Source organism: Triticum aestivum, chromosome 1B, assembly GCF_018294505.1.
Source record: "Triticum aestivum cultivar Chinese Spring chromosome 1B, IWGSC CS RefSeq v2.1, whole genome shotgun sequence".
Lineage (NCBI taxonomy): Eukaryota > Viridiplantae > Streptophyta > Magnoliopsida > Poales > Poaceae > Triticum > Triticum aestivum.
The window spans coordinates 667809412-667815179 of record NC_057795.1 but is presented as its reverse complement, the minus strand read 5'-3'; the positions used below and the strand labels follow the sequence as shown (position 1 = coordinate 667815179).

At 42.6% G+C, this 5768-nt stretch overlaps 1 long non-coding RNA gene across 1 annotated transcript; it reads right to left on the bottom strand.

The window, feature by feature from the left end:
• Positions 1-337: 337 nt before the first annotated feature.
• LOC123099393 (uncharacterized) lies at positions 338-2559 on the bottom strand. The gene is made up of 5 exons (XR_006448152.1): positions 1960-2559; positions 1557-1824; positions 1338-1381; positions 821-974; positions 338-503 (listed from the first exon to the last, which is right to left on the bottom strand). It is a non-coding gene; the product is annotated as an uncharacterized lncRNA (long non-coding RNA).
• Positions 2560-5768: the final 3209 nt, after the last annotated feature.

Below are 5768 nucleotides of genomic sequence, written 5' to 3'. Positions count from 1 at the left end.
GCCTCGCGAAGGCCCGAACATCCGGCCCGACGCCCGGCCGTCCAGCCTCCCCTGCCTGCGTGCAATGCTTCTGGGACTTGTCCCTTGTACCCCTTCGCCCCGAGACTATATATACTTCATCCCCTTCCTCTTTCTGGGGTTAGCTTAGGTTTAGCTCATGTTTGTGTGAGAGCCTTGCTCATCCACTTGGTTACTTCTCCTCGGAGCTCAGGACCTCTTCGGAGAAGATCCCCCAAGCGGATTCAAGACCCCCTTCTAGGGTGGACCCCATCAAGACCTCCTCTCGGAGAAGAACGGCTACTCGTGTATCCTTACCTTTGTTGATTGTGGATCATATGTACCTCTTTGTGTTCGATGATCTAGCACTTGTGTGATTAATTCCTTGTTGGTTGAGCGATCTCTCTCTCGTTTCCTCCGTGTTTCCCTTTGTTCTTCCGCGTGTTCTTCATGATTCCCCGTAGGATCCGCTCCAACGTGAAAGATCGTCCACGTAGGGTTCCGCCCTACATCAGCATCTAAATAGTTCAGTAGTGCTAAAAAAATCTAATTAGTTCAGTAATGCTCAAAAAATCTAATTAGTTCAGAAAGACATTAGGAGATCAGCAAAGTGAAGAAACAAACTGGCACCTTGGACGGAATATTGATAGGAACAAAACTATCCACTTGTTCATTTTTTTAGCAATTCCATGAATGCAGAACCAGGGAAATATGGTGCAAACAGTTTTGGTTAAAACATCTTTTGAAGCAGTCAATAATTTCAGCTTGTAAATCCCATAAATTTCTCAAAAAACATAATAAGTAAACATGAATATGCTCTTACTTGTTCCAACATCAAGAAATAAGGATTGGGCGCATATTGGCTACATCCCTGTCGGGCATCGTGGCCTCGTATTGGAAATATTTGCTTCTGTGCTTTCAATCTATCAGGTGTTCCAAGCGCCTACTGGATGTCGTTTGTGTGTGTATGTGAGCATCTAAAAAAAAGTCAATCGTGCATCATGTTAAAGGAGAAGAACAATTATTCTATCGAAAAACATCAGCACATAATCCAACTTGATCTTAAGTCCATGTCCTGGACACCAAATCCATTGAGTACACATAATTAAAATATGCAAATTGATTGAGCTATAATAGTTTTGATGTATTTTTATAGTTATGTAGTTCTGCTAAAAGCAAGTTGGAAACTATTATTAGCAAAAGATTTCAGCACCTACTCAATGTTTATATCCGAAATTTAAGCATCCAGTTTGTTAGACAAAAAAAAATGCAAGCAACATCATGAACGACTCTCCATAAGTTAATTATCCCAGATGAATCAGACTGTACAACAAGCTCACCTTTGAAAACAAATTACGCCTGGCCTGATACACCAAAGAAGAACCTGAAAAAAAATGAAGTTCAACTCCTCATAAGCATAACATCAAACACGTTGTGGGCAGAATCTGAACAGAAGCACACATTTATTTGGGAATAATGCAGTTACTGATCTGAGAGAGGGAGAGGAGCAGCACCACGCCATGACCAACAGTACAAAGGGAGATGTGAGGTAGCCCTACCTGTTGCAGTGTGTGCGTAGCAAGTCACCAGATAGCAGTAGCACAGCGTGCGTGCATCAGACATGAGAGAGCGAGAGAGCTGCACGCATTCAAGGGAACCCGAGGAACGCCATGTCGTCTCTCAGGCGGAACGCGGACCCCCTGAACCATAACAGGCGCCGGCTTTCGTCCTCGGGGTAGTACCCCTCCTCGAGCGCCCGAACGAACGGGATCCGCCGTCCCAGCTCCAGGTAGATGAACATGAAGGGGAGGTACACGTATGGGGATTCTGCAAAGAACCATGGTTATTTTCAGGAGATCAAATTTGGACAGAATTGAACTATGGCTCAAGAAGAAATCGATTAGTCGCCGAAAGCAATTCAAGAAGAGGTACCAAGAAGTGGGTCTGTCATGGCGAACTCACCAGATGCAGGGCAGGAAAGGCAGGTATGCCATCTTCCCTGGCAGGGAAGCGCTCGACGATCCAATACTGGAGGGGAAGCTAGCTCTGTGGTCGACGTTGACGCACCTGCCGTTAGCGCTGAGGTAGGGGCCGATGACCTTGCGGAGCAGGACGACGTTGTCCCTGAAGCCCGACCTAACGGCCCACCACATGATGGCCTCCACCTCCGGCTGGTCGTAGTCGCGAAGCTCCGCGCGGAGGCCGCGGTGGCCAAGCCGCGACCGTGTGGTCGGGGCGGTCGTACGCGGTCACCGCTCCCATCTCTCTTCCTCTGGCCTCCTCTTGTCCTCCCTTTTTCTCTCCTGCTCATCTCTCTCTTTTCTCATACATACCCGACGTCATGCCGCTCCCGCCGACCGTCGTGCTCCAGTGGCGAGGATGGGGGGCCCGGTCGGATCCGGGTGGATCTGGACGGGATGGATCCATTTTCGGCGGATTTGGCGTGGAGGCGGCCGGATCCGGCGAGATTGAGGGCTAGTGGCGCCATGGCCCTCCTGGAGGTCCCTGTTCAGCAAGAAAGAGAGACAGAGGTGAGAGGAGATCGAGAGGAAGGAGGGAAGGGGCGAGGCGGCGGAGAGGCCGGAGCTCCGGTGGCGGGGCGCGACGGAGGTGTGGGGTCGCCGGTGAGGCGGCTTGCGGGGGCGAGGGGAGCTCGGGCAGGATGGAGCAGCGGGAGGCGGAGCGGTCTGGTTTGGGCTGGGTTTTCAGGGTTATTTTTGTAAAAGTGAAACGTTATCCACTAAAACAGGGACTGCGGGTTGAATTCGAATAAACTGAAGGACTTTTATGCAAAATCGCTAGCGACGACGGACGACCAGAAGCACTCCGTGCTTTATTAGTACTAGCACAAAACCCGTGCGTTGCAACGGGGCATATAAATTTTAGTGGTTTGACATTATGTTATAGCACAAAAGACCATGCGTTACAGTGAATACAAAATAAGTAAGCGTGTGGGTAGAAACCTGAAAAATATTTTACCAATCAAACAACTTCTATTATTTGGTGGTTCAAATGAATGGTGTCAAAGATACACATCAACATTGTCAGCTAATAGAATTTGCAAATAATGCCAGCTCAATAGTCATGTGGCATGTTCCCAATTGCAACAAAGAAGATTCTATTTTAGCTTGTTACACAAAATTTACATTTTTTTTTCTAGAAGAACTATTGCCTATAAATAAATTAAATAATAATGATAAACTTTAGCACAATGCAATGGTTCATATTTTTTAATTTAAGATGAAGGACATGAAAGAGAAAATGATGACCATACTAAGGCTACAGGGAAAGGCATACAAAGCATATCATACAGTTATTATATAACACCACGCCTTTAGACATTTCCAAATATACAAAACATAAGGTACTGAATTCTTTTACATAGACTAATATGATTCAAAAATACAATGGTCGATGAGAGGACAAAAAAGGCTCAGGATTTTCTTTTGTACATCAATGCCAACTAAAAATAATAAAAATTGTAATTAAAGAAAAGCGATCAAAAAACTGTTAAGAGCATTTGACTTGCACTCTGACTCAATGTTTTGCTGGCACATTTCCTCATGAACAAATTTTCTTTACTAACCCTCCTATAAACTTTCAGCTGGATGTCGGTGCCACCGAACTACCCGCTCAATTGTAGGCTCAACTCCAACCAGCTCCATTCTAGGAATAGATGGATTTTTAGTTTTCGACTCCTACTTCAAAAAAGTTTGTTCGTCCTCTACTTTGAGTAGGAACCATAGTCATACTGCAAACACATCAAAAGTAACGGTTGAAGTAATGCAGAATAATATTCTCAAGTTTAATATACACAGGAAAATGAAAATATCATTATAACAAACAAGGAAAAAGGTTTATAAGTTCTATATTGATGCTCACAATGTCTCTATCCAGCTCAGAAAGTCATTTTACTTTTGAGAGCATCATCGATTTAATCTTTATTTTCTCAAGCGGATAACAATTCCTCATTGTCACCAACTACACAATAGGAAATGTGAATAAAAAGACTGCAGTAAGAATTAAGGGAGAAGTCCAGGGAAGTTTAACCCCCACTCTCAAATGAGGGATCCATGTGCTTACTTTGCTTTCCATGTAGCTTCAAAATAATGTATTACCTGTTGTTGATTTTTACTTGTTCTCACTGCCATTCTACTGGCAATTCCACAAGGAAAATATATGCCTTCTTCTTTCATAGCAGTGAACGCTGAACCAGGACCATTAAAGAGAAGATAATTTCTCATCAAATTGCCCAGCACTGTAATGAGAAGAGAAGCATCCATAAAGTAATAAAAAAACTGAATCTGAATGTACCTCATCAAATGAAGGTGGCAGAAGTGTGGCGACCTAGCATAGATGTTTCACAGCCTCAAGGCTTGCAGAATCAGAGAAGTCAGAAGCCTGCTATGTATAATATGTAGGCATGTCTTCTTACTTCATGAGTCTCTATCTACTTTCCAGTAGGCAAATTTTTGTAAGCAGACTTATCTTACTTGAGAATCCTCGCTTCTTTCCAGATTTCTTGAGAAAAGTGATCCCAATGGTAACTCTGAAGTTGATGAGTGCGCTAGGATGCTAAAAGATGCAGCTGAAAGCTTGATTTCATATTTTATTTAAAATAATAGTCAGTGCTATTACTTGCTGGTAGTGACTGCAAAATGTTTGAATTTTTCACTTTTTAGCACAAAACGCGGCTATAGAAGAGTACTGGGGAAAGTGACACCAGGAACATTAAAAATTCCAGGAGTACAGAGTAAAGAAGCCCTACTTTCAAATATTAGCTTATGCTGATAAACACAAAAATGAAATGATAATTGCTGCTAACCAAGGCAAGCCCAGCATCTTCTCCCTTCTTTAAAGCTTCATCTATCTCTGGGTCACCAGAGTGATTCTTTGCCCAATCATATATAGTTTATGGCCATTGGTCATCATAACATCTACATTTTAGCGCTGGGTAATGAAAACAGAACAAAACATGGTAAATTTAACTGAATATGTCCCACAAATATTTGTACGACGGATGCTAGTTTAACTCGAACCAATTGCACTAAATAGAATAGAACACTTGAAAGAAGGTAAAATCAGTCTCCGCAACAATGACTTTCACTAAGTAGAAGGACATTCCCTTCCCCAGCAGCCCCACACCAAGACCTCGATGTGAGCTTCTGCTAAAAATCATAAAATGAAATGTGGCTTTACAGAAGATAATGATTTTCCAACAATGTTAGAATATCAGAACTGATCCAGTTCAAAGAACGGAAAGGTAAAGAAGGTGGACCTGTGGGAAAGACTCCCGCAGTGCACTGCCTAACACAAAGTTCTTTATTGTTTTCTCGGATATAGAGAATAACTAAATATTTCATATTTTTATATTAGGTTTTTTAAACATTTTTTCCACTCTATAAGTCTCCACTGATTAGATTGAAATAGAGTCCAGTAAATTAATGGCTGATTGATTTTTTTTTGAGGTTTGGCGGCCATCTCTTTTTCTGTTCCGCTAGTACTATAACAAAATTCTGCAGATACCTTGGCAACAGTAGCGGAATCCTTAACACAAACCAGTAACGCAAGTACATGGTAGCTAAGAATATATAGGGGCTAACTTGGAGCAAGAGAACTCCTTTAGGTATTACCATTATTATTGTCAAGCACATCTACCAGAATCTTTTTTTAAGGGAGAAACATGACAGTAGCCAATTTATTTAGTTCTCGTCAGTAAATAAAAACAGGTACTAAAATAGTTATCCAGGAAGGGTAGCTTCCTAGTTGTA